Source organism: Pleurodeles waltl, chromosome 5 (genome assembly GCF_031143425.1).
Source record: "Pleurodeles waltl isolate 20211129_DDA chromosome 5, aPleWal1.hap1.20221129, whole genome shotgun sequence".
Taxonomy (NCBI): Eukaryota; Metazoa; Chordata; class Amphibia; order Caudata; family Salamandridae; genus Pleurodeles; species Pleurodeles waltl.
Genome location: NC_090444.1, coordinates 1,318,904,574 through 1,318,931,176, shown reverse-complemented (window position 1 = coordinate 1,318,931,176; position 26,603 = coordinate 1,318,904,574). Strand labels below are relative to the sequence as shown.

General features: G+C 46.8%; 1 protein-coding gene across 2 annotated transcripts in view; it reads left to right on the top strand.

Moving 5' to 3' along the window:
• Positions 1-26,603, top strand: part of HTR1E (5-hydroxytryptamine receptor 1E) — a 1,159,229-nt gene that overhangs the window by 742,121 nt on the left and 390,505 nt on the right. The window lies entirely within an intron of this gene.

Sequence of the window (26,603 nt, the reverse complement as noted above, 5' to 3'; positions counted from 1 at the left end):
CTCAAAATTTGGCAAAAAAAACACATGTTCCTCACATTTCTGTGGCAGAAAGTTCTGGAATCTGAGAGGAGCCACAAATTTCCTTCCACCCAGCGTTCCCCCACGTCTCCCGATAAAAATGATACCTCACTTGTGTGGGTAGGCCTAGCGCCCGCGACAGGAAACGCCCCAAAGCGCAACGTGGACACAGCCACATTTTTGAAGGAAAACAGAGGTGTTTTTTGCAAAGTGCCTACCTGTAGATTTTGGCCTGTAGCTCAGCCGCCACCTAGGGAAACCTACCAAACCTGTGCATTTCTGAAAACTAGAGATCTAGGGGAATCCAAGATGGGGTGACTTGTGTGGCTCGGACCAGGTTCTGTTACCCAGAATCCTTTGCAAACCTCAAAATTTGGCAAAAAAAACACATGTTCCTCACATTTCTGTGGCAGAAAGTTCTGGAATCTGAGAGGAGCCACAAATTTCCTTCCACCCAGCGTTCCCCCACGTCTCCCGATAAAAATGATACCTCACTTGTGTAGGTAGGCCTAGCGCCCGCGACAGGAAACGCCCCAAAGCGCAACGTGGACACAGCCACATTTTTGAAGGAAAACAGAGGTGTTTTTTGCAAAGTGCCTACCTGTAGATTTTGGCCTGTAGCTCAGCCGCCACCTAGGGAAACCTACCAAACCTGTGCATTTCTGAAAACTAGAGACCTAGGGGAATCCAAGATGGGGTGACTTGTGTGGCTCGGACCAGGTTCTGTTACCCAGAATCCTTTGCAAACCTCAAAATTTGGCTACAAAAACACATGTTCCTCACATTTTTGTGGCAGAAAGTTCTGGAATCTGAGAGGAGCCACAAATTTCCTTCCACCCAGCGTTCCCCCACGTCTCCCAATAAAAATGATACCTCACTTGTGTGGGTAGGCCTAGCGCCCGCGACAGGAAACGCCCCAAAGCGCAACGTGGACACAGCCACATTTTTGAAGGAAAACTGAGGTGTTTTTTGCAAAGTGCCTACCTGTAGATTTTGGCCTGTAGCTCAGCCGCCACCTAGGGAAACCTACCAAACCTGTGCATTTCTGAAAACTAGAGACCTAGGGGAATCCAAGATGGGGTGACTTGTGTGGCTCGGACCAGGTTCTGTTACCCAGAAGTTTTTGCAAACCTCAAAATTTGGCTAAAAAAACACATGTTCCTCACATTTCTGTGGCAGAAAGTTCTGGAATCTGAGAGGAGCCACAAATTTCCTTCCACCCAGCGTTCCCCCACGTCTCCCGATAAAAACGATACCTCACTTGTGTGGGTAGGCCTAGCGCCCGCGACAGGAAACGCCCCAAAGCGCAACGTGGACACAGCCAAATTTTTGAAGGAAAACAGAGGTGTTTTTTGCAAAGTGCCTACCTGCAGATTTTGGCCTGTAGCTCAGCCGCCACCTAGGGAAACCTACCAAACCTGTGCATTTCTGAAAACTAGAGACCTAGGGGAATCCAAGATGGGGTGACTTGTGTGGCTCAGACCAGGTTCTGTTACCCAGAATCCTTTGCAAACCTCAAAATAATTTGGCTAAAAAAACACATGTTCCTCACATTTCTGTGGCAGAAAGTTCTGGAATCTGAGAGGAGCCACAAATTTCCTTCCACCCAGCGTTCCCCCACGTCTCCCGATAAAAATGATACCTCACTTGTGTGGGTAGGCCTAGCGCCCGCGACAGGAAACGCCCCAAAGCGCAACGTGGACACAGCCAAATTTTTGAAGGAAAACAGAGGTGTTTTTTGCAAAGTGCCTACCTGTAGATTTTGGCCTGTAGCTCAGCCGCCACCTAGGGAAACCTACCAAACCTGTGCATTTCTGAAAACTAGAGATCTAGGGGAATCCAAGATGGGGTGACTTGTGTGGCTCGGACCAGGTTCTGTTACCCAGAATCCTTTGCAAACCTCAAAATTTGGCAAAAAAAACACATGTTCCTCACATTTCTGTGGCAGAAAGTTCTGGAATCTGAGAGGAGCCACAAATTTCCTTCCACCCAGCGTTCCCCCACGTCTCCCGATAAAAATGATACCTCACTTGTGTGGGTAGGCCTAGCGCCCGCGACAGGAAACGCCCCAAAGCGCAACGTGGACACAGCCAAATTTTTGAAGGAAAACAGAGGTGTTTTTTGCAAAGTGCCTACCTGTAGATTTTGGCCTGTAGCTCAGCCGCCACCTAGGGAAACCTACCAAACCTGTGCATTTCTGAAAACTAGAGACCTAGGGGAATCCAAGATGGGGTGACTTGTGTGACTCGGACCAGGTTCTGTTACCCAGAATCCTTTGCAAACCTCAAAATTTGGCTACAAAAACACATGTTCCTCACATTTCTGTGGCAGAAAGTTCTGGAATCTGAGAGGAGCCACAAATTTCCTTCCACCCAGCGTTCCCCCACGTCTCCCAATAAAAATGATACCTCACTTGTGTGGGTAGGCCTAGCGCCCGCGACAGGAAACGCCCCAAAGCGCAACGTGGACACAGCCAAATTTTTGAAGGAAAACAGAGGTGTTTTTTGCAAAGTGCCTACCTGTAGATTTTGGCCTGTAGCTCAGCCGCCACCTAGGGAAACCTACCAAACCTGTGCATTTCTGAAAACTAGAGATCTAGGGGAATCCAAGATGGGGTGACTTGTGTGGCTCGGACCAGGTTCTGTTACCCAGAATCCTTTGCAAACCTCAAAATTTGGCAAAAAAAACACATGTTCCTCACATTTCTGTGGCAGAAAGTTCTGGAATCTGAGAGGAGCCACAAATTTCCTTCCACCCAGCGTTCCCCCACGTCTCCCGATAAAAATGATACCTCACTTGTGTGGGTAGGCCTAGCGCCCGCGACAGGAAACGCCCCAAAGCGCAACGTGGACACAGCCAAATTTTTGAAGGAAAACAGAGGTGTTTTTTGCAAAGGGCCTACCTGTAGATTTTGGCCTGTAGCTCAGCCGCCACCTAGGGAAACCTACCAAACCTGTGCATTTCTGAAAACTAGAGATCTAGGGGAATCCAAGATGGGGTGACTTGTGTGGCTCGGACCAGGTTCTGTTACCCAGAATCCTTTGCAAACCTCAAAATTTGGCAAAAAAAACACATGTTCCTCACATTTCTGTGGCAGAAAGTTCTGGAATCTGAGAGGAGCCACAAATTTCCTTCCACCCAGCGTTCCCCCACGTCTCCCGATAAAAATGATACCTCACTTGTGTGGGTAGGCCTAGCGCCCGCGACAGGAAACGCCCCAAAGCGCAACGTGGACACAGCCAAATTTTTGAAGGAAAACAGAGGTGTTTTTTGCAAAGTGCCTACCTGTAGATTTTGGCCTGTAGCTCAGCCGCCACCTAGGGAAACCTACCAAACCTGTGCATTTCTGAAAACTAGAGACCTAGGGGAATCCAAGATGGGGTGACTTGTGTGGCTCGGACCAGGTTCTGTTACCCAGAATCCTTTGCAAACCTCAAAATTTGGCTACAAAAACACATGTTCCTCACATTTCTGTGGCAGAAAGTTCTGGAATCTGAGAGGAGCCACAAATTTCCTTCCACCCAGCGTTCCCCCACGTCTCCCAATAAAAATGATACCTCACTTGTGTGGGTAGGCCTAGCGCCCGCGACAGGAAACGCCCCAAAGCGCAACGTGGACACAGCCAAATTTTTGAAGGAAAACAGAGGTGTTTTTTGCAAAGTGCCTACCTGTAGATTTTGGCCTGTAGCTCAGCCGCCACCTAGGGAAACCTACCAAACCTGTGCATTTCTGAAAACTAGAGATCTAGGGGAATCCAAGGTGGGGTGACTTGTGTGGCTCGGACCAGGTTCTGTTACCCAGAATCCTTTGCAAACCTCAAAATTTGGCAAAAAAAACACATGTTCCCCACATTTCTGTGGCAGAAAGTTCTGGAATCTGAGAGGAGCCACAAATTTCCTTCCACCCAGCGTTCCCCCACGTCTCCCGATAAAAATGATACCTCACTTGTGTGGGTAGGCCTAGCGCCCGCGACAGGAAACGCCCCAAAGCGCAACGTGGACACAGCCAAATTTTTGAAGGAAAACAGAGGTGTTTTTTGCAAAGTGCCTACCTGTAGATTTTGGCCTGTAGCTCAGCCGCCACCTAGGGAAACCTACCAAACCTGTGCATTTCTGAAAACTAGAGACCTAGGGGAATCCAAGATGGGGTGACTTGTGTGGCTCGGACCAGGTTCTGTTACCCAGAATCCTTTGCAAACCTCAAAATGTGGCTACAAAAACACATGTTCCTCACATTTCTGTGGCAGAAAGTTCTGGAATCTGAGAGGAGCCACAAATTTCCTTCCACCCAGCGTTCCCCCACGTCTCCCAATAAAAATGATACCTCACTTGTGTGGGTAGGCCTAGCGCCCGCGACAGGAAACGCCCCAAAGCGCAACGTGGACACAGCCAAATTTTTGAAGGAAAACTGAGGTGTTTTTTGCAAAGTGCCTACCTGTAGATTTTGGCCTGTAGCTCAGCCGCCACCTAGGGAAACCTACCAAACCTGTGCATTTCTGAAAACTAGAGACCTAGGGGAATCCAAGATGGGGTGACTTGTGTGGCTCAGACCAGGTTCTGTTACCCAGAATCCTTTGCAAACCTCAAAATAATTTGGCTAAAAAAACACATGTTCCTCACATTTCTGTGGCAGAAAGTTCTGGAATCTGAGAGGAGCCACAAATTTCCTTCCACCCAGCGTTCCCCCACGTCTCCCGATAAAAATGATACCTCACTTGTGTGGGTAGGCCTAGCGCCCGCGACAGGAAACACCCCAAAGCGCAACGTGGACACAGCCAAATTTTTGAAGGAAAACAGAGGTGTTTTTTGCAAAGTGCCTACCTGTAGATTTTGGCCTGTAGCTCAGCCGCCACCTAGGGAAACCTACCAAACCTGTGCATTTCTGAAAACTAGAGATCTAGGGGAATCCAAGATGGGGTGACTTGTGTGGCTCGGACCAGGTTCTGTTACCCAGAATCCTTTGCAAACCTCAAAATTTGGCAAAAAAAACACATGTTCCTCACATTTCTGTGGCAGAAAGTTCTGGAATCTGAGAGGAGCCACAAATTTCCTTCCACCCAGCGTTCCCCCACGTCTCCCGATAAAAATGATACCTCACTTGTGTGGGTAGGCCTAGCGCCCGCGACAGGAAACGCCCCAAAGCGCAACGTGGACACAGCCACATTTTTGAAGGAAAACAGAGGTGTTTTTTGCAAAGTGCCTACCTGTAGATTTTGGCCTGTAGCTCAGCCGCCACCTAGGGAAACCTACCAAACCTGTGCATTTCTGAAAACTAGAGACCTAGGGGAATCCAAGATGGGGTGACTTGTGTGGCTCGGACCAGGTTCTGTTACCCAGAATCCTTTGCAAACCTCAAAATTTGGCTACAAAAACACATGTTCCTCACATTTCTGTGGCAGAAAGTTCTGGAATCTGAGAGGAGCCACAAATTTCCTTCCACCCAGCATTCCCCCACGTCTCCCAATAAAAATGATACCTCACTTGTGTGGGTAGGCCTAGCGCCCGCGACAGGAAACGCCCCAAAGCGCAACGTGGACACAGCCACATTTTTGAAGGAAAACAGAGGTGTTTTTTGCAAAGGGCCTACCTGTAGATTTTGGCCTGTAGCTCAGCCGCCACCTAGGGAAACCTACCAAACCTGTGCATTTCTGAAAACTAGAGATCTAGGGGAATCCAAGATGGGGTGACTTGTGTGGCTCGGACCAGGTTCTGTTACCCAGAATCCTTTGCAAACCTCAAAATTTGGCAAAAAAAACACATGTTCCTCACATTTCTGTGGCAGAAAGTTCTGGAATCTGAGAGGAGCCACAAATTTCCTTCCACCCAGCGTTCCCCCACGTCTCCCGATAAAAATGATACCTCACTTGTGTGGGTAGGCCTAGCGCCCGCGACAGGAAACGCCCCAAAGCGCAACGTGGACACAGCCAAATTTTTGAAGGAAAACAGAGGTGTTTTTTGCAAAGTGCCTACCTGTAGATTTTGGCCTGTAGCTCAGCCGCCACCTAGGGAAACCTACCAAACCTGTGCATTTCTGAAAACTAGAGATCTAGGGGAATCCAAGATGGGGTGACTTGTGTGGCTCGGACCAGGTTCTGTTACCCAGAATCCTTTGCAAACCTCAAAATTTGGCAAAAAAAACACATGTTCCTCACATTTCTGTGGCAGAAAGTTCTGGAATCTGAGAGGAGCCACAAATTTCCTTCCACCCAGCGTTCCCCCACGTCTCCCGATAAAAATGATACCTCACTTGTGTAGGTAGGCCTAGCGCCCGCGACAGGAAACGCCCCAAAGCGCAACGTGGACACAGCCACATTTTTGAAGGAAAACAGAGGTGTTTTTTGCAAAGTGCCTACCTGTAGATTTTGGCCTGTAGCTCAGCCGCCACCTAGGGAAACCTACCAAACCTGTGCATTTCTGAAAACTAGAGACCTAGGGGAATCCAAGATGGGGTGACTTGTGTGGCTCGGACCAGGTTCTGTTACCCAGAATCCTTTGCAAACCTCAAAATTTGGCTACAAAAACACATGTTCCTCACATTTTTGTGGCAGAAAGTTCTGGAATCTGAGAGGAGCCACAAATTTCCTTCCACCCAGCGTTCCCCCACGTCTCCCAATAAAAATGATACCTCACTTGTGTGGGTAGGCCTAGCGCCCGCGACAGGAAACGCCCCAAAGCGCAACGTGGACACAGCCACATTTTTGAAGGAAAACTGAGGTGTTTTTTGCAAAGTGCCTACCTGTAGATTTTGGCCTGTAGCTCAGCCGCCACCTAGGGAAACCTACCAAACCTGTGCATTTCTGAAAACTAGAGACCTAGGGGAATCCAAGATGGGGTGACTTGTGTGGCTCGGACCAGGTTCTGTTACCCAGAAGTTTTTGCAAACCTCAAAATTTGGCTAAAAAAACACATGTTCCTCACATTTCTGTGGCAGAAAGTTCTGGAATCTGAGAGGAGCCACAAATTTCCTTCCACCCAGCGTTCCCCCACGTCTCCCGATAAAAACGATACCTCACTTGTGTGGGTAGGCCTAGCGCCCGCGACAGGAAACGCCCCAAAGCGCAACGTGGACACAGCCAAATTTTTGAAGGAAAACAGAGGTGTTTTTTGCAAAGTGCCAACCTGCAGATTTTGGCCTGTAGCTCAGCCGCCACCTAGGGAAACCTACCAAACCTGTGCATTTCTGAAAACTAGAGACCTAGGGGAATCCAAGATGGGGTGACTTGTGTGGCTCAGACCAGGTTCTGTTACCCAGAATCCTTTGCAAACCTCAAAATAATTTGGCTAAAAAAACACATGTTCCTCACATTTCTGTGGCAGAAAGTTCTGGAATCTGAGAGGAGCCACAAATTTCCTTCCACCCAGCGTTCCCCCACGTCTCCCGATAAAAATGATACCTCACTTGTGTGGGTAGGCCTAGCGCCCGCGACAGGAAACGCCCCAAAGCGCAACGTGGACACAGCCAAATTTTTGAAGGAAAACAGAGGTGTTTTTTGCAAAGTGCCTACCTGTAGATTTTGGCCTGTAGCTCAGCCGCCACCTAGGGAAACCTACCAAACCTGTGCATTTCTGAAAACTAGAGATCTAGGGGAATCCAAGATGGGGTGACTTGTGTGGCTCGGACCAGGTTCTGTTACCCAGAATCCTTTGCAAACCTCAAAATTTGGCAAAAAAAACACATGTTCCTCACATTTCTGTGGCAGAAAGTTCTGGAATCTGAGAGGAGCCACAAATTTCCTTCCACCCAGCGTTCCCCCACGTCTCCCGATAAAAATGATACCTCACTTGTGTGGGTAGGCCTAGCGCCCGCGACAGGAAACGCCCCAAAGCGCAACGTGGACACAGCCAAATTTTTGAAGGAAAACAGAGGTGTTTTTTGCAAAGTGCCTACCTGTAGATTTTGGCCTGTAGCTCAGCCGCCACCTAGGGAAACCTACCAAACCTCTGCATTTCTGAAAACTAGAGACCTAGGGGAATCCAAGATGGGGTGACTTGTGTGACTCGGACCAGGTTCTGTTACCCAGAATCCTTTGCAAACCTCAAAATTTGGCTACAAAAACACATGTTCCTCACATTTCTGTGGCAGAAAGTTCTGGAATCTGAGAGGAGCCACAAATTTCCTTCCACCCAGCGTTCCCCCACGTCTCCCAATAAAAATGATACCTCACTTGTGTGGGTAGGCCTAGCGCCCGCGACAGGAAACGCCCCAAAGCGCAACGTGGACACAGCCAAATTTTTGAAGGAAAACAGAGGTGTTTTTTGCAAAGTGCCTACCTGTAGATTTTGGCCTGTAGCTCAGCCGCCACCTAGGGAAACCTACCAAACCTGTGCATTTCTGAAAACTAGAGACCTAGGGGAATCCAAGATGGGGTGACTTGTGTGGCTCGGACCAGGTTCTGTTACCCAGAATTTTTTGCAAACCTCAAAATTTGGCTAAAAAAACACATGTTCCTCACATTTCTGTGGCAGAAAGTTCTGGAATCTGAGAGGAGCCACAAATTTCCTTCCACCCAGCGTTCCCCCACGTCTCCCGAAAAAAATGATACCTCACTTGTGTGGGTAGGCCTAGCGCTCGCGGCAAGAAATGGCCCAAAACACAACGTGGACACATCACATTTTTTCATAGAAAACAGTGCCTACCTGTGGATTTGGGCCTCTAGCTCAGCCGGCACCTGGGGAAACCTAGAAAACCAGCGCATTTTTGAAAACTAGAGACCTAGGGGAATCCAAGATGGGGTTATTTGCGGGGCTCTGACCAGGTTCTGTTACCCAGAATCCTTTGCAAACATCAAAATTTGGCCAAAAAACACTTTTTCCTCTCATTTCGGTGACAGTAAGTTCTGGAATCTGAGAGGAGCCACATATTTCCTTCCACCCAGTGTTCCCCTAAGTCTCTCCATAAAAATGGTACCTCACTTGTGTGGGTAGGCCTAGCGCCCACGAAAGGAAATGGCCCAAAACACAACGTGGACACAACATATTTTTTCACAGAAAACAGAGGTGTTTTTTGCAAAGTGCCTACCTGTGGATTTTGGCCTCTAGCTCAGCCGGCCCGGGGGGGGGGGAAATGCCCTAAAATAAATTTGACCCCCCAAACCCCCCCTGCCCAGGAGCGACCCTTGCCTACGGGGTCGCTCCCCCTGTGTGACATTGGCGCCAAAAAACAAATCCCCGGTGCCTAGTGGTTTCTGCCCCCTTGGGGCAGATTGAGCTAAAATCGACCAATCTGCCCCCAAGGGGGGCAGAAATGGTCTAAATACAGTTTGCCCCCCAGGGGAGCGACCCTTGCCTGATGGGTCGCTCCCCATCTCTAAAAAAACAAACATACAAAAAAAAAAAACACACAAAAAAAATTTGCCCTGGCGCCTAGAGGTTTCTGCCCCCCCCTTGTGGCAGATCAGCCTAATAATATGCCGATCTGCCCCCAGGGGGGCAGAAATGGCCTAAAATAAATTTGCATCCCCAACCCCCACCCCCCCACCAGGAGCGACCCTCGCCTACGGGGTCGCTCCCCCTGCGTGACATTGGCGCCAAAAAACAAATCCCCGGTGCCTAGTGGTTTCTGCCCCCTTGGGGCAGATTGACCTAAAATCGACCAATCTGCCCCCAAGGGGGGCAGAAATGGTCTAAACACAGTTTGCCCCCCAGGGGAGCGACCCTTGTCTGATGGGTCGCTCCCCATCTCTAAAAAAACAAACAAACAAAAAAAAAAACACAATATTTTTTTTTGCCCTGGCACCTACAGGTTTCTGCCCCCCCTGGGGGCAGATCGGCCTAATAATAGGCCGATCTGCCCCCAGGGGGGGCAGAAATGGCCTAAAATAAATTTGCATCCCCAACCCCCACCCCCCCACCAGGAACGACCCTCGCCTACGGGGTCGCTCCCCCTGCGTGACATTGGCGCCAAAAAACAAATCCCCGGTGCCTAGTGGTTTCTGCCCCCTTGGGGGCAGATTGACCTCAAATCGACCAATCTGCCCCCAAGGGGGGCAGAAATGGTCTAAATACAGTTTGCCCCAAAGGGGAGCGACCCTTGCCTGATGGGTCGCTCCCCATCTCTAAAAAAACAAACATACAAAAAAAAAAAACACACCAAAAAAATTTGCCCTGGCGCCTAGAGGTTTCTGCCCCCCCCTGGAGGCAGATCGGCCTAATAATAGGCCGATCTGCCCCCAGGGGGGGCAGAAATGGCCTAAAATAAATTTGCATCCCCAACCCCCACCAGGAGCGACCCTCGCCTACGGGGTCGCTCCCCCTGCGTGACATTGGCGCCAAAAAACAAATCCCCGGTGCCTAGTGGTTTCTGCCCCCTTGGGGCAGATTGACCTAAAATCGACCAATCTGCCCCCAAGGGGGGCAGAAATGGTCTAAACACAGTTTGCCCCCCAGGGGAGCGACCCTTGTCTGATGGGTCGCTCCCCATCTCTAAAAAAACAAACAAACAAAAAAAAAAACACATATTTTTTTTTTGCCCTGGCACCTACAGGTTTCTGCCCCGCCTGGGGGCAGAAATGGCCTAAAATAAATTTGCCCCCCGAACCCCTCCCCCCCCCCCCGGGAGCGACCCTTGCCTACGGGGTCGCTCCCCCTGCGTGACATTGGCGCCAAAAAACAAATCCCCGGTGCCTAGTGGTTTCTGCCCCCTTGGGGCAGATTGACCTAAAATCGACCAATCTGCCCCCAACGGGGGCAGAAATGGTCTAAACACAGTTTGCCCCCCAGGGGAGCGACCCTTGTCTGATGGGTCGCTCCCCATCTCTAAAAAAACAAACAAACAAAAAAAAAAAACACATTTTTTTTTTTTGCCCTGGCACCTACAGGTTTCTGCCCCCCCTGGGGGCAGATCGGCCTAATAATAGGCCGATCTGCCCCCAGGGGGGGCAGAAATGGCCTAAAATAAATTTGCATCCCCAACCCCCACCCCTCCACCAGGAGCGACCATCGCCTACGGGGTCGCTCCCCCTGCGTGACATTGGCGCCAAAAAACAAATCCCCGGTGCCTAGTGGTTTCTGCCCCCTTAGGGGCAGATTGACCTCAAATCGACCAATCTGCCCCCAAGGGGGGCAGAAATGGTCTAAATACAGTTTGCCCCCCAGGGGAGCGACCCTTGTCTGATGGGTCGCTCCCCATCTCTAAAAAAACAAACATACAAAAAAAAAAACACACCAAAAAAATTTGCCCTGGCGCCTAGAGGTTTCTGCCCCCCCCTGGAGGCAGATCGGCCTAATAATAGGCCGATCTATCCCCGGGGGGGCAGAAATGGCCTAAAATAAATTTGCATCCCCAACCCCCACCCTCCCACCAGGAGCGACCCTCGCCTACGGGGTCGCTCCCCCTGCGTGACATTGGCGCCAAAAAACAAATCCCCGGTGCCTAGTGGTTTCTTCCCCCATGGGGGCAGATTGACCTAAAATCGACCAATCTGCCCCCAAGGGGGCAGAAATGCTCTAAATACAGTTTGCCCCCCAGGGGAGCGACCCTTGTCTGATGGGTCGCTCCCCATCTCTAAAAAAACAAACATACAAAAAAAAACACACAAAAAAAATTTGCCCTGGCGCCTAGAGGTTTCTGCCCCCCCCTGGTGGCAGATCGGCCTAATAATAGGCCGATCTGCCCCCAGGGGGGGCAGAAATGGCCTAAAATAAATTTGCATCCCCAACCCCCACCCCCCCACCAGGAGCGACCCTCGCCTACGGGGTCACTCCCCCTGCGTGACATTGGCGCCAAAAAACAAATCCCCGGTGCCTAGTGGTTTCATTGACCTAAAATCGACCAATCTGTCCCCAAGGGGGGCAGAAATGCTCTAATTACAGTTTGCCCCCCAGGGGAGCGACCCTTGTCTGATGGGTCGCTCCCCATCTCTAAAAAAACAAACATACAAAAAAAAAAACACACAAAAAAAATTTGCCCTGGCGCCTAGAGGTTTCTGCCCCCCCCTGGTGGCAGATCGGCCTAATAATAGGCCGATCTGCCCCCAGGGGGGGCAGAAATGGCCTAAAATAAATTTGCATCCCCAACCCCCACCCCCCCCCACCAGGATCGACCCTCGCCTACGGGGTCGCTCCCCCTGCATGTCATTGGCACCAAAAAACAAATCCCCGGTGCCTAGTGGTTTCTGCCCCCTTGGGGCAGATTGACCTAAAATCGACCAATCTGCCCCCAAGGGGGGCAGAAATGGTCTAAACACAGTTTGCCCCCCAGGGGAGCGACCCTTGTCTGATGGGTCGCTCCCCATCTCTAAAAAAACAAACAAACAAACAAAAAAAACAATTTTTTTTTTTTGCCCTGGCACCTACAGGTTTCTGCCTCCCCTGGGGGCAGAAATGGCCTAAAATAAATTTGCATCCCTAACCCCCACCCCCTCACCAGGAGCGACCCTCGTCTACGGGGTCGCTCCCCCTGCGTGTCATTGGCACCAAAAAACAAATCCCCGGTGCCTAGTGGTTTCTGCCCCCTTGGGGGCAGATTGACCTCAAATCGACCAATCTGCCCCCAAGGGGGGCAGAAATGGTCTAAATACAATTTGCCCCCCAGGGTAGCGACCCTTGCCTGATGGGTCGCTCCCCATCTCTAAAAAAAAAAAAAAAAAAAAAATAACACAAAAAAAAAATTTGCCCTTGCGCCTAGAGGTTTCTGCCCCCCCTGGGGGTAGATCGGCCTAATACCAATAGGCCGATCTGCCCCCAGGGGGGGCAGAGATGGCATAAAATAATTTTGCCCCCCCTACCTCCCACCCCCCCCCAGGGAGCGACCCTTGCCTACAAGGTCGCTCCCCTTGCGTGACGGCGCAAAAAAAAGATCCCTGGTGCCTAGTGGTTTCTGCCCCCCTTGGGGGCAGATCAGCCGAATCAAAATAGGCTGATCTACCCCCCAGGGGGGCAGAAATGGCCTAAAATAATCCCCCCCCCAGGGAGCGACCCTTGCCTAAGGGGTCGCTCCCCTTGCGTGAAATTCACGCAAAAAAAAAAAAACTCCCTGGCGTCTAATGGTTTCTGCCCCCCTTGGGGGCAGATTGGCCTCATCAAAATAGGCCAATCTGCCCCCAAGGGGGGCAGAAATGGCCTAAATATAATTTGCCCCCTAGGGGAGCGACCCTTGCCTAAGGGGTCGCTCCCCACCTAAAAAACAAAAAGAAAACATAACAAAAAGAAGAAAAAAAAAGAAATGATCCCTGGTGCCTAGAGGTTTCTGCCCCCCCTGGGGGCAGAAAAGGCCTTCCCAAAAAAATGCCCCCCCTGGGAGCGACCCTTGCCCAAGGGGTCGCTCCCGTTACGTGAAATTCGCGGAAAAAAAACAACTCCCTGGTGTCTAATGGTTTCTGCCCCCCTTGGGGGCAGATTGGCCTAATAATAGGCCAATCTGCCCCCAGGGGGGGCAGAAAAGGCCTTCCTAAAAAAATGCCCCCCTGGGAGCGACCCTTGCCCAAGGGGTCGCTCCCATTTGACAGTTTCATTCAAAAAAAAAAAAATCCCTGGTGTCTAGTGGGGTTTCAAAAGCCGGATTGCAAGCAATCCGGCTTTTGAAACCCTGTGAGAGACTTCAAAGGGAAGGAAATACATTTCCTTCCCTTTGAAGCCTCTCGGGGCCTCCCCCATGGGATTGAAAGAGAAATGCAAAAGCATTTCTCTTTCAATCGCGCTGGAAGCTCTGCTTCCAGCGCGATGGGGGAGACCCTGTGACTAATCAGCGCGCGCTCGCGCGCTGACGTCACAGGGGGGGTTGGGGGTGTCGGGGGTGGGAGGGGAAGGGCTTCCCCTTACATCCCTGACTTTGGGGGGGTGGGGTGAAGCACACAGAGGGAGCGAGAGCGCTCCCTCTGGGCTGTGTGCCGAGGACGTAGTGGTTACGTCCTGCGGCACAGCAGCACTGTGCCGCAGGACGTAACCACTACGTCCGCGGCACAGAAGGGGTTAAGACATCCCAGGGACATCAAAGATTTTTTCTGCCAGCATCTGAGCTCTCTTGCTGAGACCCCCTGACTTGCCAAGTGGTGCAACATCCAGTCCCTAGGACCCTGGAAGGAGAAGCTGGCAGAACCTCAGCGAAAGTGCATGCACCAGAGCATAGCGGCAGAAAAATTGACACAGCACCTGCACCGCGGCTGAAAAATCGACTCAGTGCTGGTGAAATTGACGCATCTCCAGCTCAGCATGCATTCATCGCTGCAGTGCATCTGGATTTTCCACGCATTGTCCCTCGCCACAAATCTTCAACATCCCAGCACAGACCCGAGGCTGCTCGACCGGATATTGATACATCCCCTCCTCTGCGAGGAAAGAACCAACATATCGCTTAGCCAACGGAGAAATAATTGATGCCCGACCTCACTTGCGAGTAGGAATTCGACACATCCTTTACTTTTCTGACGCACCCTCACCCTTGCAGCTTTATTTTTTACACATACCAGGTACTTCGTGTGAAAACAACGCATCCATTGATTATTAGGGATTAAGACTCTTTCACCTTAAAATGTGATATCTTTACTTGTTTATGTTTTAGTCTTGTTTGATTTAGATAAACATTGGCTATTTTTCTAAACTGGTGTGGAGTCCTTTTGTGGTGTGTTCACTGTGCTACACTGTGTGTTTGTACAAATATTTTACCCATTGCCTCTGAGTTAAGCCTGATAGCTTGTGCCAAGCCACCAAGAGGGTGAGCAGGGGTTATCTGAGCTGTGCATTTCCCTTATCCTGGAGGGTCCCTACTTGGACAGGGTGTACACTGACTGCCAACTAGAGACCCCATTTCTAACAGGCAGGGACTGTGGTTATCAGGCTGCTCCTGGGGGACCAAAAATGTACTTCAGATGGGGTGGCGAACGGGCGTGTCCTGGCCTGTGACAGTGCTTTAAATGATTCTTTAGTTGTCCTGCAGAATGCCCAGTCGAATTTGGATCTGCCCCAACCTGGAACGGGAAAGGGTAAGCTACAAGCTACTGTTGGGTCTCCCGATGATGGGGATACGTTTTTCTCTATAAGAGATGACTCTGAAATTTCTAACCTCAGTAATACAATGTCTGTGGAGGACATTGCCTCAGCCTCACTTCAGTAGCATACCGGGCGATCCTGTTACAACAACCAAATGACTTTGACCTAGAAGGGTTCACAAGAAAGTGGGCATCTCCTTGCTTAACCATTCTGTGCCTCTGCTTGGCTCCTGAAGCCACGCCTGGGTCAGACTGACAGTTGGGCTGTTTGTGAATTCCCTCTAGACAGTAACACAAAGGGAGCTGAGGTGTGTCCTGCATAACCTGATGGGTCTTCCTCGGCTAGAGTGGGAGGGAGGAGCTGATACCTGCACCTGAAAGTGCTATGTTCGACACCACACAATACAATCTCCAACACCCTAGAGTGTGGCTGGGGCAGGGCAAGGAAGAGACAGGGTCTTGTGCACTACGAAGACTTTCCGATGAAGTTTGCCTACTTCAAAGGCAAAAATGAGCATAAGTATCGGACTACTGACCCCACAATCGTAGAACACTTCTGGATCAAGAAGAACCTCTGCCAAAAAAAAGAGCTGTGAGGATCAGTACTGTTCCTTTGCTGTGTGTGCTTTTTCTAGGTTGAACTGCAGTTGCTTCTTCTGCCTTATAGAGGACAAAGACTGGACTCTGCTGTGTATCCTGCTTGTGAAGTCTTTCCAAGGGCTTGGAGTGAGCTTGCCTCCTTTTAAGACATCCCAGGGACATCAAAGATTTTATCTGCCAGCATCTGAGCTCTGTTGCTGAGGCCCCCTGACATGCCAAGTGGTGCAACATCCAGTCCCTAGGCCCCTGGAAGGAGAAGCTGGCAGAACCTCAGCTAAAATGCATGCACCAGAGCATAGCAGCAGAAAAATTGACACAGCACCTGCACCGCGGCTGAAAAATTGACTCAGTGCTGGTGAAATTGACGCATCACCAGCTTAGTGTGCATTCATCGCTGCAGTGCATCTGGATTTTCCACGCATCGTCCCTCGCCACAAATCTTCAACATCACAGCACAGACCTGAGGCTGCTCGACCGGATATTGATGCATCCCCCCCTCTGCGAGGAAAGAACCAGCATATCGCTTAGCCAGCGGTGAAAGAATCGATGCCCGACCTCACTTGTGAGTAGGAATTCGACACATCCTTTACTTTTCTGACGCGCCCTTGCAGCGTTATTTTTGACACATACCAGGTACTTTGTGTGAAAACAACACATTCATTGATTCTTAGGGATTAAGACTCTTTTTACCTTAAAATTTGATATCTTTACTGTGTATGTTTTAGTCTTGTTTGATTTAGATAAACATTGGCTATTTTTCTAAACTGGTGTGGAGTCCTTTTGTGGTGTGTTCACTGTGCTACACTGTGTGTTTGTACAAATATTTTACTCATTGCCTCTGAGATAAACCTGATTGCTTGTGCCAAGCTACCAAGAGGGTGAGCAGGAGTTATCTGAGCTGTGCTTTTCCCTTATCCTGGAGGGTCCCTACTTGGACAGGGTGTACACTGACTGCCAACTAGAGAGCCCCATTTCTAACAGGCAGGGACTGTGGTTTTCAGGCTGCTCCTGGGGGACCAAAAATGTACTTCAGATGGGGTGGCAAACGGGCATGCCCTGGCCTGTGACAGTGCTTTAAATGATTCTTTAGTTGTCCTGCAGAATGCCCAGTCGAATCTGGATCCGCCCCAACCTGGAATGGGAAAGGGGAAGCTACAAGCTAATGTTGGGTCTCCCGATGATGGGGATAAGTTTTTCTCTGTAAGAGATGACTCTGATATTTCTAACCTCAGTAATACAATGTCTGTGGAGGACATTGCCTCAGCCTAACTTCAGTAGCATACCGGGCGATCCTGTTACAACAACCAAATGACTTTGACCTAGAAGGGTTCACAAAAGGGGGGCATACATGGTGACCCAGGGTGGAACTCTGATGAGAATACTGCCTGCAAACTAAAATGGGACTATTCTGCCACACAGCAAATGTACCCACAGTGGCAAAGTTGCTCACATTTATCAGCGGCTAGGCAACCCATGGAAAACACAGTAATTGGCACCCCGATAGCCTTGTAGTACAGTGCATACATGGGTGAAAGACGATCCTTATGCCCTGATGAAATTGCCAGTAAGTAAAAATGGCAGTGAAACATGTTGGGCTTTCTTCCTAAAATTGTCTGAACATGATATGTTGTTTTTAGCCATGCGTGTGGGCACCAAAAATTAAAGACAGTTCTTATGTGCCACACAACTCACTTTAGTGTATTTTTCTGGTGAGGAAGAATCTCTCCTCCCTATATGAGAGCCCATGGAGGATTTCTTGAGAAGTGTGATGGACACAATAGGGATATAAAGATACACACACACAACATTCTTCTGATTTTGTTCGGGTGTTTGTTCCTCCTTATACATAAGAATGTTGCCAATGCTGACAAAGAGAGCAGTTTGGTGAGACCCTGCCAATTGCTCTATGGTGGTTGCTTGAGTAAGGCACTTGCTATATACTGTTATATCTATCTCTTTCACATATGATGTGCCCCTGTCTTTTTAATGTAACACACACACAGGGGGTGTTCATAGATAGACACTAGAATTCTTGCCACCTAATGGAAAATTGGTAGTTCCCCTCTAGGTAGAAATAGCTATATAAGGCATAGTAAGGGCTGTTCTCATGACATGTAAACATGGCTGCGGATGCTCAGCAGAAGCATTGGACCTCAATACATATAGTGGCAAATAGGGAGAATAGGTATAAATATGATTGTGCAAATAAGGAGCATACGCATATTTACCATTGTGTCTGTCGGAATGAGTGCATTAGAGTGTAAGTGTAAGTTTGAGTGTATAATGTGAGTTTGAGGTTCAGTGTTTCCTGGCTCAGCTAAACACTCTCTGTCACTCAAGCTGGACGCCCCAATGGGTCTTCTTTTATTTCTTGTGAAATTTTGCCTTTGAAACATTTTACTTACCCCTAAAGTGTAAGGAAGGGAGTGTTCAAGCTCCCACTGAGTTTTTTTATGTGTTCTACTTTGGAAAAAAGGCCCCACTAGGGAACATTTTGTTCTTTGCAGGCATACCCCTCAGAGTTTTGTCTTTTGTTAACCGCTAAGGTGGAAATCTGAGACAGCTGCTAGCAGTTCTGACTACTACCAACCTCTGACGCAATTTGAAGTGACTTGGAATGCAATAAGTCTATAATAATTTAAAATCTCCCTAAATCTTTTTTCATATATGGATACAAATATGAAACCTTTCCAGTGATTTGGCAGAATCTCAAATCATCTCAAATTATGTCATTATTCTTAAATCGGATGGCTGCCCACCATTTTAAAATAACCTGTGGTACCTGCATTGGAAATCCAAAAGGTCTAGCCACATTTGAAGATTATATTCGTACTATTCCATTGTAATAGGCCAAAGTCAAAGGCTAGGGCCTATACTATAATACGGGAGCAGGGCTTTAATGGCTGGCTTAGCCCGCTACTGCAGGGTTAGGGTTCAGTAAAACATTCTGCCCCATCAGGAGTAAATTTCCAGATTATTTTGTTTAAATCTCTCTCTCTCTCTCTGTATATATATATATATATATATATATATACACACACACACACACACACATATATATACATATACACATAAACACACATACACACACAGATATATATAGATAGATAGATTGATTGATAGATAGATAGATAGATAGATAGATAGATAGATAGATAGATAGATAGATAGATAGATAGATAGATAGATAGATAGATAGATATAGATATATATATTCATTGAAAAAAAAGGTTACAGGGATGTTAGAGTCAGGAAATAGAAATAATAAAACATAGAAATTCACTTAAAAAAGGAAGGTTACAGGGAAGTTATAGTTGGGTTCTGAATTTACTTGCACAAAACCATAGAAATTCAGCAGTTATAGTTAGAGTTATTTGCTAATGTTTCATTTATATTTTCAATTATGTTATAGAAGTTGTCATGAGTGCTGTAGTATCTGGGGTAATTAGCAGTGCATGGAGGCCCTCTCCCACTTTCAGAAGTTATTTTGGCACCAGTAAGGTGGTGGTCCCTGGGAGAGGGTCCACAAGGCCCCACTATTACCTTCAAGCGGAGGTGGTGGTCGTCGGTGCAAGCGGGGGTCTGCAAGGCCCTCCTATTACTGCTCATTTGGCCGCAGGAAGGTGGTGGTCCCTAGGGCCCAGGGGGCTCCGTGCCCCACCATTACTCTGATAAATGCCCTGGAGGAGGTGGCCCCCAGGGCTCAATCAGCCACAGGAGGGGGGCTCCAGGTGCCCCCCTCTTTTTTTTTTAACAATGCCCCCGGGACCTAGCCCTCCCAGGGGCTTTTTCCAATTGTTTTTGTTTAAAAAAAAAAATTTAAATGCCTTTTTTGCCCTTCTAGGATCCCTCTAGGACCCCAGCACCAGAGATAAGGGCTTAGGGTGCCCTTACCCTGTCTCCTTTTCTTACTTTTTATCTTTCTTTTAAGCCGAGTCCCAAGATGGCTGCTAAAACTTCCTTATAGAAGTGTTGACAGCCAATATGATATCAGCTTGAGATCAGGAGGGCTCACGAAGCCTTCACGTCCTTATATATACAAATTAGAATTTTCCTTAATATCTCAAAAACTACTGAATGGATTTACACCAAATACCAACAAGCATTTGCAATGCAATGGGTCTTGTGTTTGCTCTGCGCCCCATCATTACTCTGATTTATGCCCGGGAGGTGGTTGCCCCCAGGGCTCAATGAGCAACAGGAGAGGAGCTCCATGTGCCCCCCTTTTTTTTTTAAACCATGCCCCCGGGACCTGGCCCACCCAGGGGCTTTTTCCAATTGTTTTTGTTTTTAAAATGCCTTTTTTGCCCTTCTAGGGTCCCTCTAGGACCCCAGCACCAGAGATAAGGGCTTAGGGTGCCCTTACCCTATCTCCTTTTCTTACTTTTTATCTTTCTTTTAAGCCGAGTCCCAAGATGGCTGCCAAAACTTCCTTATAGAAGTGTTGACAGCCAATATGATATCAGCTTAAGATCAGGAGGGTTCACAAAGCCTTCACGTCATTATATATACAAATTAGAATTTTCCTTAATATCTCAAAAACTACTGAATGGATTTACACCAAATACCAACAAGCATTTGCAATGCAATGGGTCTTGTGTTTGCTCCAGTTAGAGCTTTTAGCATTGTAAATTACTAACTGGACTTTTCTTGCCACATAAATTGAAAAGGAAAAGTAAAACAGTTGACATAATGGAGCTGATTCAAAGCACCACGACCAGCATGAGTGTGAAGGAGAGACACAAAAGGAAACAGAAGTTCACTCGCAGTCAAACGTATCAGCAAAAGTGCAATAATCCTTATAGTAGGGTCAGTGTCCAAGGCGGTAACAAAACGCCCCAAGGAGGGACAAACGCAAAGCACTTACCAATGATAACAAAGGATTTTTTAAAGGTAAGCCTATGAATGAGTGATAGTGATGAACGTGCAGTGGGTGGGTTAAAAGCCCACAGATAGATTACAACAGGTCAAACGGCTCACATGCTCGACCTAAAAAGAGCACTTTCTGGACCAAGAGCTACCTTTCTGCCAAATTTGGTTTCATTCCATCCAGCAGGTTAGGCTGTAGTCCTATTCAAAAACCCTATAGAAATGAACATGGGAAAACATGATTTGGGACACCCCCTTTTTCTCGACCTCCGCTTGATGGATCACCCCAAAACTTTCCAGACCCCAGCTGAAGTGAGCGTCAAATTTTGGGGGAAAATTTCACGAAGATTCATCAACCGGTGCCAAAAATACAGACAAGTAAAAAACACTTTTTCTATAGAAACTAGGTTTAACTATAACTTTCTAGTGGTGACAGCCACTAGGTAATGTATTTATATGTATCTATGTCTGTGTGTGCGTGGGTGTATATATGTATATATAAAACCAATTCTTCCATGCAGATGGTGACTAATAATGAATCTTGAAAAGGTTTACCCTCGTGCACTTATTCATGCACATAGCATGTAGCAAAATTTAGTAAATACTGCACTAGAGTTGATGCACCTGCTGTGAACGTGATGTGTCTCTAGCTTCTGAAACAGCTCAATTGAGGCAGCATGATGGCACATTTCAAATATAAGCAGAGCCCATCACCTGTTCTGTAGACATAAGGAAAAAAGAACTCAAACAGTGTTCTGTATCTGAACTGGGAGACAACGAATGCTGGAGGTGGACAGAAGGGGTTGTGTTCACCGCGTTCCTCATTAATGAAAGTCAATATAAAATGATGCAACTTTTTTCCCGATCTATTTTCTACAGTTCCACATGAGCATATCTTTGTTTGAGAGGTCTTCCCGTTTTCAGCTGACCTGTTCAACAAAAAATAGATTTCCCGCCAAAAGTTGCCACACTGGATGGGGCCCAACGCCTGTTTAAAGATTAGAGGTGATTATGCAGCCTTGCCGACAAGCTTCCCTTTTCAAGGCAAGAAGCACTCAGGACCGTTTCTCCCGGAAAAAGCTATTTGTTAATGGAGCTTAACACTTGCACGTAATAAGTGTACTCTAAATCTCATTTGCAGCGAGACAGTGTACTGTTAAGTGAGGGCCTGCCACCATGGCTGCTTTGTTAATGCATCATTAGGTCACGCGCGAAGCTACAGTGCAGAACTTAGTGTAAAGACACACCTGCTGGGGTTTCATTTTCCATTCCCTTCCTGTGGAAAGACTCTGATGACATAAAATTCATTTAGCTGCGATAACTTCTTTTTTGGTACAGAATTAGCCGGTGGTTATTAAGATATGCAAGTTAAGCGCATATATATATATATATATATATATATATATATATATATATATATATATATATATAATTAGTTAATCACACTATGGCTATCGCGCGCATGAAATGAAGACGACTGTTTTTAGTTCCATGCTGTTATTCATTTGACATATTAAAGTAATACATGAGTGTGTCATGAGTGCTTTAATGAGTCAACATATTTGTTAACCTTTAGTAACACTTTTTTTTTTTAGGTTTTCCAACATGTCTTGTTGAAAAATCACTCGGGAGTTTTTGGGAAGCCAGCGTTTTAAGAAAAATTACTTTTTGTCAAATGCTTCTGCATCTTGCCTACTAACATTTGTATATTTCGCAGCGCTTTCACACTCTGAATGCCCTTTAAGGGCCTATCTTATTCATTGACCAGAGTCTGATGACATTGTATTTCTTTGTATTTCATATTGTTTAGGGATGAGCCATATTGGATATTGGCATGTGCGGAAACTTTTGTGATGGATTCTACTTTACAGTGAATATATCAATTCTGCTGTGGATTTGTGTGGTACACATTAAAGTAATGGACGGAATGCTTAAATTAATCTCAACCACTGGTAATTACTCTGTATCGATTTCCAATCCATTGTTCGTTTGCCAATCATGCCACACCAGACATATTCAAATCAGTCTTGATTTTGTTCCAGTAGGAACAGTCCAGCCCAAACTACCAGGCCTAGTCCCCAATCAATTGGAGCACAGTTAACCCTAGGCCAGTTTTGGCCTAATTGCGTTTTGCGCCTCTTAAGTCGGGCAATTTTCCACGTGTAACATTATCTACATTGATGCCTGTGCTGAACTAAGTTTCTGTTTTTTTTACAATGTGGTGTATAGCTGTCAATTATGCAGCTTCACGAGGCTGCTGCATTTGGAAACAGCTTTGCTCATTATGTGACTTTGACTCCATTCAATATGCATTTTGGTATAGCAGGCTTAAGTGCATCGGGATGGGTCATGTGTACAAGATATTGATGTGTTGCTGAGGTAGCAAATGCTTAGCCAAGTATTTGGATTGAAACCAAGTTCTGTGTATGATAGAACCAATAGCTGTATGTAGTGTACTGTAGATACATTGCAAATTGTGAGTAATGTAATTAAAATAATGGTGGATGTGCCTATCATGGGAACACACCAAGCCAACTATATTTTGTGAGTGCAGTGGTGCCCAAATTTGTGTCTAATACGCATTTGGCATTGGATAAGATATAAATATATTTTGATATAGAAGTGCTCTTGAGGTGGCAAATATTTAATCGACTGCAAGGTTTGGAGCCATGTTGTACCCATTATGTTGACCAAAGTTGTGTATAGAGTGCACCTTTTGTGCAGTGAAATCAATTAGTATAATTTGATTGGTTCTGCCATTGAGGTGGCAGCCGCTAAGCCAACCATGGGCCCATCATGAGTTGCCTGGAGTGGTATACATAGGGGTGGATGCTGACTATCGCACTATCGCACTGCGGAGTTTTTCTGAGGGGGTAACAAACAACAAAATCCTTGCCTACTACAGTAATCTATTAGAATTATAATAGAAAATGCCAACATGTAGCCTTCCATCTATAAACACCAACTGGCTTTACTAAATGCATTTCACAATAAACTGGTCAGGCTTACTTCTATTGCTATAATTTTTGATACCAAACATATGAGACCAAACGCCTCTGACATATTTTTTCCCACAGAATCAATCAGGCTCATAGCCAGTATTATTGGTTTGGCACCACAACCAATTCTTGCCTACTGAATTTTGCATAAGCTTTCCCACAAGGTAAACCTCAGGCGTACAGTCTGAAAATTAAAAATATTCAAAAATTTACAGTTGGCAAAACAATAGTCAAACTCTCCTAATAGGAAAAAATAGGGATTATCATAGTGCATATATTCTGTCTGTAGGCTTTATAAAAGGGGGAACCAACACCAAAGTCCTTGCCTACTACAGTAATGTGTTGAAATCCATGTAATACAATACTTGTCAACAATCTTTAACATAGTGTAATAATCCTCCACCAACAAAGGAATATGGGGGTCAATATGACTTCGGCAGACGGTTTGCACTGTCTGCCGAAATCCCGACGTCAGGTTGTCGCCAGTGCGGCCGCATTCTCACAGGCCCCATTACAAGTTTCCCGATGGGTCCGCATTGTCGCCGGCTTGTAATCGAGCCAGAGGCAATGGTGTAGTGTTTAGGGTGTACCAGCACCATCGCAAAGTTCACTGTCTGCAAAGTCAGACCGCCACCGCAAGCCTGATGGTCCATAGACCGCCAGGGTGGCAATGAGGCCCTATATGTGTTAACATACATTTTTTTACGATGAAAAAGTCAGTTCTACAGAGCTTAGCATCATTTTTGTAATACAAATAATAGTCCTGTGGTCTCTGACTTAACATTTTCCAATAAACCAAATAGGGCTATTACCTTTATCACTGGATGGTCTCTATACCCAAAACAAGCCTGCTGTGTTCAGCATAACCTTTGCCATAAGGAAACTATTGACTTTAAGTCATAAAATTACAGCTATGTGCAAAAATATACAACCCTTCTTAAAACAGCGTAACAAGGCTTCTTACATATAAATGTTCCAACCCAAGGATTTGTCATACCTGTCTACGATCTTTAACCTAGTGTAATAACAATTCACAATAATTAATATATATATAATAAATAATGATGACTCCCGGTGGCCCACATCGCTCAGCATTCCACCTACGCCGACTGACCACGCTCGCAACCTGGGAATCATTCTCGACTCCTCCCTAACAATGACTGGACAGGTAAATGCAGTCACCTGTTCCTGCTGGCACACCCTCTGCCAACTCCGCAAAATCTTCAAATGGATCCCCGACGACTGCCACAAGATAGTCACCCACGCTCTAGTCACAAGCAAACTCAACTACGGCAACGCACTCTATGCCAGCACCACGACATAGAACATCAAGAAACTACAACTCATCCAAAATGCCGCCACCAGACTCGTCCTGAACCGCCCCTTGCCAGGAACACATCTCCCAGCACCTGGAACTCCTCCATTGGCTCCCGGTGGAGAAGCGAATCAACTTCTAACTACTCACCAACACCTACAAGGCCCTTCACAACATCGGACCTGCCTACCTGAATCATCACATCTCTTTCCATAACCCTGCCAGACCTCTCCGATCTGCCCACCAGGCACTAGCCACCATTCCATGCATCCAGAAAACCACAGCCGTAGGAAGATTTTTCACCTACCTCACAGCCAAGAGCTGGAACAACCTACCAGGCACCTCAGACAAAGCCCATCGCTCACCATCTTCAGGAAGAACCTCAAGGCATGGCTCTTCGAATGAGGCCCACACCCACCACAAGCACCCTGAGACCCTCACAGGTGAGTAGTTGCGCTTTATAAAAATTTATTGATTGATTGATTCATAATAACAATTCACCCTTAAAAGGTCATTGGTTTTAACATGGGCGTTTCTCAATACATGAGTCCGATCTACTGATAAACAGACTTATAGCCTTCCCACAGGGCAATAAATGATATTCAAGTACTATTTTTCAACAGAAGGACACAACTTCTGTCCAATCAAAAGATGCACTCAAGAAAAATCAATATTTAAGCAAAGCTAAACACCCTCCCTCAATAGTACTTCTTAAGGAGGCTCTTTTTATGTTGATCACATAAGGTCTGGCAATGGCAGTTCTGTCAAGTGAGGCCTAAAGAGGAACATGCCATCCTGCAACTCCCTGCCCCCTCTTACATCTCCATGGGCAAAATAAAAAAGCCCATTCATCATTTATTATCTGATGCAAATAGGTGATAAATGTTTGCCGATTTGGGCTTGTTATTTCCCCCCAGAAGGGAGAAACATATATGGAATTGCGCCTGGTATTTCGGAGTATGCATGTCATTATCCATTCTGGGGTAAATAACATGTAGCCCCTGTTATCTCACGGCGAGATAGCACCCAATATTTTTTTATTACAGACCCTGTGGTTTGCCATGAAGATAACAGGGAACTCGTAATGGGGGCCATATAAAGCTTGGAGCTGTGATGTGCGCCTGATGAAGCAAGGGGTTCTGTCACATGAATAATGCTGGAGTGACATACATGTTTTGCTGACTGATATCTCTTAATTTGTTTAACAATTGCCACTCATTGGTTACAGTTCAGATAAATACAAAACAAACCTGGAATTATTTAGGTAGGTTTGTCATTTCAGACCTATATCTAGTCTACCATGTACATTTACAAAATGTACATTTACCATGTACATTTACATTTAAAAGCTACAATAGGCCCTTTGAGGGTGTTAAATGAAGATGTGCATGCCCATGGTCTTAATTCCATGAATATCAAGGCACCTCAATGGCACAACAGTGTGACATGAATTGCAAAGTTACTAGCTTGCCATATATCTCATCATTGGTGTCAGAGAATTAAAATGTGAGATCTGGAATTAAGAGTACACAGGTTCAGTCTATACCAGTCTCTGGAGCTGACTCCTTAACAAACTTGCCCTACTTAACTGCTCGCTTGTGTATCACCCTTATAGGTGCATTCTCATTAGGCTTGCCCTGTAGGAGATGCATTCAGCGAGTGTGTCTCATCTCATAAGAGCACGTCTGATGTTTTCTAAAACTGCGTTCATGTATAATCAGTTGCAATATTTTATTTATGGCACGAGGATACCGTTACTTAAACCTCAAGATAAATATTGTTTACTCATTCTTTTTATTGTTATTAGTTGGGTCATATGTTTCAGTGTCCAATGGCAAAACATTTGGCACTTTCATCAGAACCTGGGTTCACTACTTAT